Source organism: Lolium perenne, chromosome 4 (assembly GCF_019359855.2).
Source record: "Lolium perenne isolate Kyuss_39 chromosome 4, Kyuss_2.0, whole genome shotgun sequence".
NCBI lineage: Eukaryota > Viridiplantae > Streptophyta > Magnoliopsida > Poales > Poaceae > Lolium > Lolium perenne.
In genome coordinates, this window is record NC_067247.2 from 210,653,122 (window position 1) to 210,665,670 (window position 12,549).

Genomic DNA, 12,549 nt, shown 5'->3' on the forward strand with positions numbered 1-12,549 from the left:
TGATTCACTTGTTTACTCATGTCATTTACATTGTTGATCGCTGCATTCACTACATATGCTTACAAATAGTATGATCAAGATTATGATGGCATGTCACTCCAGAAATTATCTTTGTTATCGTTTACCTGCTCGGGACGAGCAGAAACTAAGCTTGGGGATGCTGATACGTCTCCGACGTATCGATAATTTCTTATGTTCCATGCCACATTATTGATGATATCTACATGTTTTATGAACACTTTATGTCATATTTGTGCATTTTCTGGAACTAACCTATTAACAAGATGCCGAAGTGCCAGTTGCTGTTTTCTGCTGTTTTTGGTTTCAGAAATCCTAGTAAGGAAATATTCTCGGAATCGGACGAAATCAACACCGAAGATCTTAGAATCCCCGGAAGCATCCAGAACACCCGAGAGTCACCAGAGGGGGGCCACAGGCCCACCAGACCATAGGCCGGCGCGGCCTGGGGGTGGCCCGCGCCCCCCTATGGTGTCGTCGCCTCGTTGACCTTCTGACGCCGCCTCTTCGCCTATATAAAGGTCCCAGACCTAAAACCTTGATACGAAAAAGCCACGGTACGAGAAACCTTCCAGAGCCGCCGCCATCGCGAAGCCAAGATCTGGGGGACAGGAGTCTCTGTTCCGGCACGCCGCCGGGACGGGGAAGTGCCCCCGGAAGGCTTCTCCATCGACACCACCGCCATCTTCATCACCGCTGCTGTCTCCCATGAGGAGGGAGTAGTTCTCCATCGAGGCTCGGGGCTGTACTGGTAGCTATGTGGTTAATCTCTCTCCCTATGTACTTCAATACAATAATCTCATGAGCTGCCTTACATGATTGAGATTCATATGATGATGCTTGTAATCTAGATGTCGTTATGCTAGTCAAGTGAGTTTTACTTATGTGATCTCCGGAGACTCCTTGTCCCAAGTGTGTAAAGGTGACAGTGTGTGCACCGTGTGGGTCTCTTAGGCTATATTTCACAGAATACTTATTCACTGTTATGAATGGCATAGTGAAGTGCTTATTTATATCTCTTTATGATTGCAATGTGTTTTGTATCACAATTTATCCGTGTGCTACTCTAGTGATGTTATTAAAGTAGTTTATTCCTCCTGCACGGTGTAATGGTGACAGTGTGTGCATCGTGTTAGTACTTGGCGTAGGCTATGATTGTGATCTCTTGTAGATTATGAAGTTAACTATTGCTATGATGGTATTGATGTGATCTATGCCTCCTTTCGTAGCGTGAAGGTGACAGTGTGCATGCTATGTTAGTACTTGGTTTGGTTGTGTTGATCTGTCATGCACTCTAAGGTTATTTAAATATGAACATTGAATATTGTGGAGCTTGTTAACTCCGGCATTGAGGGTTCGTGTAATCCTACACAGTTAGTGGTGTTCATCATCCAACAAGAGGGTGTAGAGTCTAGCATTTATCTATTTATTCTGTTATGTGATCAATGTTGAGAGTGTCCACTAGTGAAAGTATGATCCCTAGGCCTTGTTCCTAAATACTGCTATCGCTGCTTGTTTACTGTTTTACTGCGTTACTACTGCTGCGTTACTACTGCTTGTTTACTGTCCTGGGCAAAGCACTTTTCTGGTGCCGTTGCTACTGCTCATACTTATTCATACCACTTGTATTTCACTATCTCTTCGCCGAACTAGTGCACCTATTAGGTGTGTTGGGGACACAAGAGACTTCTTGCTTTGTGGTTGCAGGGTTGCATGAGAGGGATATCTTTGACCTCTTCCTCCCTGAGTTCGATAAACCTTGGGTGATCCACTTAAGGAAAACTTGCTGCTGTTCTACAAACCTCTGCTCTTGGAGGCCCAACACTGTCTACAGGAAAAGGAGGGGGCGTAGACATCATTAGGCAGCTCACAATATCCAACAATGATAGCACAGTGAGGAGAAGACGACCATCTAGCTACTGCTATGGACCCATAGTCCAGGGGTGAACTACTCACACATCGATCCGGAGGCGATCATGGCGATGAAGAGTCCTCCGGGAGATGATTCCTCTCTCCGGCAAGGTGCCGGAGGCGATCTCCTGAATCCCCGAGATGGGATTGGCGGCGGCGGCGTCTCTGGAAGGTTTTCCGTATCGTGGCTCTAGGTACTGGGGTATTCTCGACGAAGGCTTCTTATAGGCGGAAAGGTAGGTCAGGGGGCGTCACGAGGGGCCCACACACCAGGGCGGCGCGGGCCCCTCCTTGGCCGCGCCGCCTTTTTGTGTTGCCACCTCGTGGCCCCACTTCGTATCTCCTCCGGTCTTCTGGAAGCTTCGTGGAAAAATAAGACCCTGGGCGTTGATTTCGACCAATTCCGAGAATATTTCCTTACTAGGATTTCTGAAACCAATAACAGCAGAAAACAGCAACTGGCTCTTCGGCATCTTGTTAATAGGTTAGTGCCGGAAAATGCATAAATATGACATAAAGTGTGTATAAAACATGTGAGTATCATCATAAAAGTAGCATGGAACATAAGAAATTATAGATACGTTTGAGACGTATCAGTCGTTCGAAGCATTCAAAGAAATATAAAAGGTATTGGATGGTGGACTTGAGTCTACGTACGGATTGCAAGCCTCCATACCCAGACTCGGGGGCTACTCCCATCGGGAGCACTGGACGCGCACCCGATAATACGTGAACTCGAAGATGTTCCTGCGGAGAACTGTTTGAAGAAAAAGGTGGAATGTTCATGATAAGGGCTAAGCCCAAGGATGTGCCCGATCTTCATGGATTTGGGTGGAATTCGTGGGGGAGGTGGATGAACGCGATGAACACGAAGAACGCGATACAACACACACACGCACACAAATCGGTTTTCCCTCGTTGGCCCGAACCACCAACTCGATAGAGTTTGCAGGAAAAGACCTTCCGGTAGAAGTCCCGCAAAGAGATCGACAAATCGAAGCTCGAGAGATCTAGAAGGGTGAAAAGACCGGAAGGTTGATAGAAGTTCAAGCAAAAGACCAAATAGGTAGAAGTGCAAGCAAAAGACCAACAAATCGGTAGAAGTCACCAAAGAGATCTTCACGAGTCGATAAGGAGCCCGGGTGGTTACAAGATCAAAGATCTAGGTAGGGTTCCCACAAGGGTGAGCTAAGCTCAGGTTTAATTTCACATCAAGTCTGATCTCAGATCTGAGCCAACAAGGCTATTTATAGTGATGGGGCGAAGGGATAAGTTACACGCTGAAAAGTGCTGTTTTGCTGAAGTTCGATGGGGCGGAAGTTCCGGTCGCCCTGGGCGGAAGTTCCGGTCACGGGCGGAAGTTCCGGTCTTGGGGGCCGGAAGTTCCGGTCGGGGCGAAAGTTCCGGCCAACTTCCGGCCTAGTTCCGGAAATGGCCGTTATCCTCGCAGTAACATCCAGTGTTGTTTTGGCGCATTTTCGGAAGTCGGGCGGAACTTGGGCGGATGTTCCGGTGGGCGGAAGTTCCGGTCCCTCGGGGCGGAAGTTCTGGCTGGATCCATTTCTCTGGGCGCTGAAAGGCATCTGGAAGGCATCTGGTCGGAAGTTCCGGTCCTGGGGGCGGAAGTTCCGGCCTGGGCGCTGTAGCTCCATCTTCATCATTTCCAGCTCCCTCTCCATTGGTTTGGTCTCCATGGCTCACGTCTTGGTCGATGTACCTGATTGAACATAGGGTATTTGCATGAAGTAGCACGCCATCTGTAACACCCCAACTTTTGCAACCTTGATTAATTGTCCTTATTGCAAAAATTAGGGGGAACAAAAACTTTTTCTATAAACTAATTAAGAAGAATTTCCTTGATTTGTTTGTTAAGACGAATTGCTTTGATCTGTTGGTAGATGTATTGTCTTGTTTTGCTTGTTGAGTTTTGTCTTGAGCCACCTCATAGAACAACACCTCTAGTGGTTAAACCAGCAACTCACCAAATAAAACACATGTGTGTCCTAGGAAAAGTTGTTTTCCTTTTTACTACATCAAACTCTTCTCCTGATGGCAACCTGAGTGTGGCATCTTGATTTTTTCTCCTTGTGGTGCAACCTAGCTCAATCATCCTTAATTCAAAACTTGGGATCGTCTACCCCTAGCTACATCCCTCTCTTATACCCACTCATCCTTGTTGGTTTTGAGGCCGTGTCGACCATTTGTGTTGACAGGCTTAAAATGTCCAGACTTTGGCAGTTGATCTCTAAGCACCCACAATTGTTATTGTTAACCTCATTGCATGGATCTCATCTGTGCAACATCCTCTTCAACTTCCACGTCTTGCATGTCTCAGTCTATCCTTGCAACTCCTATATCCAACTTGATCTTATACCCTATCCAGTGTTTCAGCACTAGATAACTTCTTCCTCTTTTACCTCTTGTTTTTATTTGAATCCAAGTTTAATCTTCACAAAACCAAGAGCGGAATGATGGGTACATTTTGTAGCCACCATCTACCCTTGAGAACACTCCTCCCCAAATTAGTGTTCTCTCTCAAAAACCCTATTGTTTTCCCTTCCCCAGTTGGATCACAAGACTACCTCTAGTTTTATTAAATCTTTTCAAGATATTTCTTCAAAGAAAACAAGAAACTAAAATGGGTTTTGTTTCTCATCCCATTTCTACCAAGTACTGATTTCTAAAACATTATTGTCTATTTTGCCTTCTTTTTAACAAAAGGCTTGTTTATGGTACCTATACCATTTCTTGTTTACTTTAAATTTGAGAAAAACTCTACTTCACTTGAGAAAGTAAGTAGAACATTTTGAACTCCTATGTTCCAACTAGTTTTCTCTCGACATTTTCAAACTCCATTCCACTTGAGTTCATTACCAATTGTCCCTAGACAATTGAAGTGTTTCAGATACTTTTCAAATAAATTCTTTTTCAAATGACCACTCTTGCACATCTTGTGTACATCTCTGGTCTACCACATTGTATTCCCTCATCCTTCAACTCTTGATAAAATGGATGATCATTTGATACTTCCAAATGGACTCCCTTCTCCTTTCAACTAAACCCTTGACTCAGGGAGTATTTAAACCCACTCCCAATTGACCTCTTATTTGTAGAGCAACTTATATTTCATCATACCCATCTCAGTCATCTATTCTTTTCCATCCTGAATTGATGACTTATGTCAATATATCCATCCTTATGAGTATTTAAATACTTCACTCACCATCTCTCTTAACCTTGCTCTATCATTGACTAAACCACCATCACCATCCCATCTACCTTGACATGCTCATGCATTGTTGCATGTGGCCAACCCCAATCTTTTCAATTTTGAATTCAAATGAAAACTTTTATTCACTAGTAGGAAAAGCCTCATCAGTGGCGCACCGAAAATGGATTCTGTGGCGCATGGGAGGTGCGCCATAGAAACTTCGCCACAAAAATAAAGTATCTGTGGCGCACCGGCCCATGCGCCACAGAATTAAGGTTTCTGTGGCGCACGTGTGCTTAGGTGCGCCACAGAAACGCGTGCGCCACAGAATTGGTTTTCAGTGCGCCACAGAATTTTCTTGTATTATACACGATTTTGTGATGCCTGCTATACACATGCAGTTTATAGACAGCAATATACAGGTTATATACAGCAACATTCAGATATAATATAAATATCATGTACATTGCACAGATATAACATAGACATCATCATCACATTACTTAGAGCCCGATCGAGATACATATATAGTGGCACGTGTCAAATGTTTTGCATACAACTCTTAATTCATACAAAATTCACAATTTCGAGATACAAAGTAGTCTTCATCCGGTTCCTCCTTTGCCCCCTCATCTCTACCCACCAGGCTCGCTTGCATCAGGGTCTTCATCCAGTTCCTACTATGATGAAAATGGAAGAAAGTGAGACCAACAAGTCCGATGCACAAGAGAAATGGAATAAATGCCTCATACATTGTTGGTCAACACAAATATTAACATTCAGGGACGGCGTAAGTGAGACCAAGTCCGATGCACAAGAGATTGATATTTGTGCTATCTTACCAGGCTAACTTACGCCACCCCGAGTGTACGGTGAACAAACATTTTAATCATCGGCATTTTGAAAATACCAAAGCAAATGGAATGAAAAAATGGAATAAGTGCCTCATACATCGTTGGTCAACACAAATATTAACATTCAGGGATGGCGTAAGTGAGACCAAGTCCGATGCACAAGAGATTGATATTTGTGCTATCTTACCAGGCTCACTTACGCCACCCCCAAGTGTACGGTGACCAAACATTTTAATCATCGGCATTTTGAAAATACCAAAGCAAATGGAATGACAAAATGGAATAAGTGCCTCATACATTGTTGGTCAACACAAATACTATGGTCAGAAACCATAGTTGCAGTATACACCGTAGTATACTTTGCAGAAGGGCCCCCTTTGCCCAGCCGCCGTTCCGTGAACGGGTCCTTGACGACACAACAACGCCGATCTGCCTCTCCGGCGCAGAACCACGGCAGTCCCAGCCGCCTCCCTTGCGGCCACAAGGGAGGCGGCTTGGACTGGCGTGGTTCTGCACCGGAGAGGCAGGTCGGCGTTGTTGTCTCGTCAAGGACTCGTTCACGGAACGGCGGCCGGGGAAAGGGGGGCCCGTCTACAAAGTATATTGCGGCATATAGGTGACCAAACATTCTAATCATCGGCACTAAAATGGAAGAAAGAGCCAAGTGGTATCTCAACTAGATATCATATGCCTCATACTTTGTTGGTCGAAAGAAATATTAACATTCCGGGATGGGGTCAGTGAGGCCAGGTAGGATGCACAAGAGATTGATATTTGTGCCATCGCACCGTGCTCACCGGCCCCACCCCGCAGTGTACAAGTGACCAAACAATTTAATCATCGGCACTAAAATGGAAGAAAGGCCAATGCAATTAAGAAGTAGCTAGTATGAACTAAATGGAATGCCTCATACTTTGGTGGTCGAAACAAATATTAACATCCAGGGATGGAGTAAGTGAGGCCAGGTAGGATGCACAAGATATTGATATTTGTGCCATCACACCAAGCCTCACTTGCTCCACCCCCGAGTGTACGAGTGATCGACCAACCATCTAATCATCGGCAAGTACAAAAACACCAACAAACCAGCAACCATGGTGACATAAGTCAAGATGCTCAAACACACATAGCATGCATGGAGCAGATGCTCCAAAGGGATTATTCATCACTTGGTATATAGACCAAGTGATGCTGGCAAAAGAGAGGCCAATCAAGAACCAGTAAATCCAGTAAGTGATAGATATGCCTAAACAAGCAACAACACATAGCATATCCCAGCTAACCAGATGAGACAAGTCTTGGTAGCCAACTGAATCACCTAGCACCACCTAGCCTTTTAAAACCATCAGAAACAGTCCTTTTTCTTCAAAGGATACCACAGTGGCATTCATTTACATGATCCCCTACTATGGATATCTCTATTTTCATCAAAGCCAACAAGACATAGAAATTTATCATTACTCAGTTGAGTTCAAAACAAAGCTGGGGTACCATAAGGGATTACTCATCACTTGGTAGTAACCAAGTGATGCTGGCAAGAGAGAGGCCAAGCCTGAGCTAGTCAATCCAGTAGAGATGGATATGCATAAGTAAGCAAGAACACATAGCCTATCCAAGTTAACCAGATAAAACCAACCTTGACAGCCAACTTAATAACCTAGCATCACCTAGTCTTTTAAACCATCAGAAACTTCCCATTTTCTTCAAAGGATATCACAGTGGCATTCATTTACATGATTCCCTACTGTGAATATCTCTATTTTCACCAAAACGAACCAATTATCCAACTATGAGATGCAACCAGTGGCACTAGCAAGAGCTAATGAGGTCACAACACAGCATAAGCAATCCACACCAGTAAACAAGTCCTCATCTCCTTATACAGGTTCAGACTTTGGATTTGTTTCCAACAAAGGTTGGAAAACAAATCAAATCCATTTAGTACCAAGCATAGCACCAATTAATCAAGCAATATAGCAGCATCAGTAACAAGCATAGCACCAATTAATCAAGCAATATAGCAGCATCAGTAACAAGCATAGCACCAATTAATCAACTATAGCTCCATCAGTAACAAGCATAGCACCAATTAATCAAGCAATAGCAGCATGACCTGCACATGACACTTCACTAAATCCAAAGCTTCAGTAAAGCACTTAATCAAGGCTTTCATGCAGTGCTTGACAGGCAACAACTGCAAACAATGGGATCATAATTCAATCCATGTGCACATACCAGATAAATGGCATCAATTAACAGCAACTTCTCCCCCTCTCTGTAATTAGCACAGCAGCATTTCATCGAGCACAACAGCAGCACAAAATCACAGCAACATTTCATCGAGCATAACAGCAGCACAAAATCACAGTAGCATTTCATCGAGCACTTTGTGCTCGCGCGGGAGAGGAAGAGGGAGGGGATGGGAGGGAGCTCACCGACGATGACTGCAGGTGTGGAGGAGCTCACCGACGACGACGGCATGGGTGGAGGTCGCGGCAGCTCCACCACCTTGACGCGGCGGTGGGTCCTCCACCTTGACGCCACGCCGGCCCCTCCTCCTCCACGCCGCAGCGGCTTGTGCTGCTGGTGGCGGGGATGGGTGGAGCGTGGCGGCATGCGGCCCTCGCGGAGGAAGGCGGCGGCGGCGGCGACGGCGACGTCAGCGCTCGCCATGGAAGGCGGCGGCGCGGGGAGAGGGGAGAGGGGGAGAGAGTGGTATACGGGCGAGGGAGGGGTACGGCCATGATATAGGACACGTTATTTCTGTGGCACACCGAGGCCAGTGCGCCACAGAACACGTTATTTCTGTGGCGCACCTAGGCCAGTGCGCCACAGAATACGTTATTTCTGTGGCGCACCAAGTGCAGTGCGCCGTAGAAAAAGTGAAACCAATGATTGGGCGTGACAGGTGTGGGCCCCATCAAGTTTTTGTGGCGCAGTGTTCCGTGGTGCGCCACAAAATTAAGCTATTTCTGTGGCGCACCTTGCCTGGTGCGCCACAAAATAAATTTCTGTGGCGCATTTTTAATGGTGCGCCACAGAACTAAGCTCCGCCTATAAGGGTTTTCCTACTAGTGATTCATCAACTATACCTTGGGAACCATCTTCATCATAAGTTGGTCTCAACCAAAGTGGTGGAGATTATTCTCATGGCACATGGCACATGCCACCCTCATACTCCTTTCTATATTTATGTATCTACTCCTAATCTTATCATCATCAAAATCACTCATTGACATTACCTCCTCAACATCATGCCTTGATCTATTCACATGGATGATGTGCATCTCTCTCTCTTTGTTTGGCAAGAATGGAGCCGGCCAATTTGTGGATACATTCAAATTTCGGCCAGCCCTTCCTCTTCACTTTCTTTTCTTACAAGCCTTGCCCTCCCACCTAACCAAATCATTAAATGGGCAGCCACCTTCCTTGGCCAATCAAAAAAGGAGGCAGCCACCCCTCTTCCTCTATAAAAACCCCCTAGCCGGCCACACCTCCACCTTTGGCTCTCATCTTTCTTCTCTCCACTCCCTCACACTCTTCTCCTCCACTTCTCCACGAGCTGCTGCTCCTCCCAAGCTCCCTGGCTGGCCATGGCCATGGAAACCTCTCCAAGACGCAGCTCCCTCCTCCCTCAAGCTCCCCCTCACCATGAGAGCATCCCTCTCACTCTCTTCTCCCCTAACCTTTGATGAATCCAGCTCTCTTTCTCCTTTCCCCTCTCACAAGATTGGATCTTGATGCAGGTGCATGTTGGTCCAAGCATGGAGAAGGTTGAGCTATCTTCAGATCTGAAGTTCTTGAGCAAAGTTGGTCCAAAACCTTGCAGTAATTTCTGCTATCTTGCTGTTTCAGATTCTGGTACGATTTTGTAAAATCCGCCAAAACTCGTGTGCAGATCCAAATCGAGTTATTCAAAGTTCCACGGATAGGTATTGAAAAGATCTACAACTTGGCGTTGGTCTCATCCTCAAATTCGTTACGGATTTTCCTTGGTAAATAAAGTTCTGTAAAATGCAGAATCACTGTTTGTTAGATTTGTTCCGTTTTACAAAACCTTTTTGAGCAAACGCAACTGTGGGTGAAAGCACTCTTTAGTACCTTTATTGTGGCGTTGGTTTCACTTCAAATGACCTCTTGAAACTGAAATGGTTCACAGATCAAGATCTGGTCAGATCTGAATTTGTCGAATTAAACCAGGAGCTTGGAAACAAATTATTGAATGAAACGAATTGGGTAAGGACCACCTATTCAATACCTTTCAGATGCAGCTGACCTCATATTTTTATGTTTTATGTACGATTTGTGGTGAATTAAACATTTTCTGTGTGTTCTATAGACATGGCTGTTAGCTTTTAAATCACCAAAAATCCATTTTTGAACCTAATTAAGTGATTCCAATTCTGTAGGACTACTGAATGTTTTCTTAATCATCTCAAACAAGTTTCAAACATTTATCTGTTTTGTAAATCCAGAGAGAAACCAAATGGTACAGACATGCTGTAAATTTGTCAATCCATTTGTGAGAGTTTCAGAAACAATTTGAACCCAAATCCAATTGTGTATGCTTCTCTGTTTGAATATCTTTCAAATGCCAGTGGCCTCATATTTTTAGGATTTTTCTACGATTTATGGCTTACAGGTCTTGTTTTCTGTACAGTCAGATTTAAAGAAATTCCTAAAATTGTAGGTTTAATATTTTTGGGTGATTCCAATTGGGTTAGTCTTGTATTAGTACTGGCCATCTAGGAAAAATATTATTAGTCTCAGTTCATACATATTTGTTGCTGTTAGTTATGTTTATGTGTGACATGCATTGTTGAAGCAAAACTTTTCGGTTTATTTAAAACCCATGACCAACTCTTTTTAGTAGAGATGGGCAACCTTTGTTTTATACTTGCAAAACAAAACCTCTGCAATTTAACATTAGCTCTTTTGTTTTGCTTAAGTTTTCAAATGGTGGGGCATATCAATTGCTCCCTATTCTTGTGTAGTGTTATGTAAGCTTTATAAGATAGGGAGAATGATTGCCCGCTTTTCCAAAAATGTTTAAAATTATAATGTGAATGTTTTTGATGCCAAACTAATGCACTTGTCATCTTTATGATGTTATCTACCAGGGGATATTTGGTTTATACCATGGTGATAACCGAGAGAGGCAATTGCTAAGTTGTGATGCACTCATACCTTTACTAGGTAAATAAATAGGGTTTTCTAAATTAAAACTCTTAAAGTTGTTTTGTGGTATCTATAGGTCCTTAGTATGTTATACCTTGGCTGCTTGGTTAGTTGTTGATTGTAGAATGTTGTCTTGTTGATGCAATGTGATTGATTGTGTTCCTTTTATATTTTCCGGCGATAGATGCGAACAATTCCGGAGAAGAAGAAGAAGTGGAATCGGATGAGAAGATTATTTATATTGTTGGAATTCTTATATTGATGGAGTTGAAGAAGTAAAGGGACAAATAAGCCAAGGCAAGCCATCTTTTGATCTCTGACTTGGTGTCTAGTTGGATGTCATTTGTTGATGTCCAAAGCACCTTAATTCTATGTGTGTTATTCTCTCTATTTATGTCATCTATGTGTGATTGCAAGTGGGGTACTCCCTAGTGGTGATACTCCACTATTGTCCTTGTGTTATGGGATGCATGATATTATGGCCGTTCTATTCCACTTGGTTATCTTGTATGCTCAACTTGAGCATGTTCCATCTCAAGATAGTAACTTACACCACATCCACCCCCTTTGTAGTATAGAGGTATCAATGTTATGATCTAGGTGTATTCTCAAAATGAGAGATGTATGCCTTTGTACCATATTGGGGAGTATGTTGGATAGTGATACTCCACTATCTAAGTTGTATATTTAGCACCACAAATCTGAAAGTATAATCCTCCTTGTGTGGTCATAGTACATGCTTACCTTAAGCAAGTATGATCCACAACATTACTCCTTTTCACACCATCTATGGCGTGATGACTCTCATCTCGGTCGTAGTGCAATAGTAGTTCAACTCATGAAACTTTAGGTTGGGAACCCCTCAAGGCTTACCTTGTTGTAAATGTTTTATGATAACCTTGGGTAAGTTAACTCTACCCGAGAGAAGGTTTTTGGAAAAGCAAATGTTTTGAACAAGGTTGTTCAGAGGAATATGGTTGGTTGTTGGCAAGTAAAGGAAGTGTGGGTGAAATGTTTTTCAAAGGAGCACTGCGTATAAGTGTTCGCCGTCCCAACTTTTTATCGCGCAACCACACTACCCTGGTGTGGGACGGGGCTTAGCCCGTAGTTTGTTGAAGCTAGCAGGAGCACCCTTCACAACTTTCTAGGGAGGGTCACGATGACCTCCGACGCCGGGTTGCGCTCTGGAGGAAGCAATACACTGTCTTAACTGATAGCCGGACGATTACTGAGGGTCTTCTGTCATGGCGCCGGAGATACGCTCAAAAGGAGGTATGCTGCCGGGGTGCCGGGAAGGGGTAAGCCCGCAGGGAAGGACTCGTGCCAGTGGAGATGGGCGAAAGGTTATGTCCGGGTATCCGTCGTGGCATATGTTGT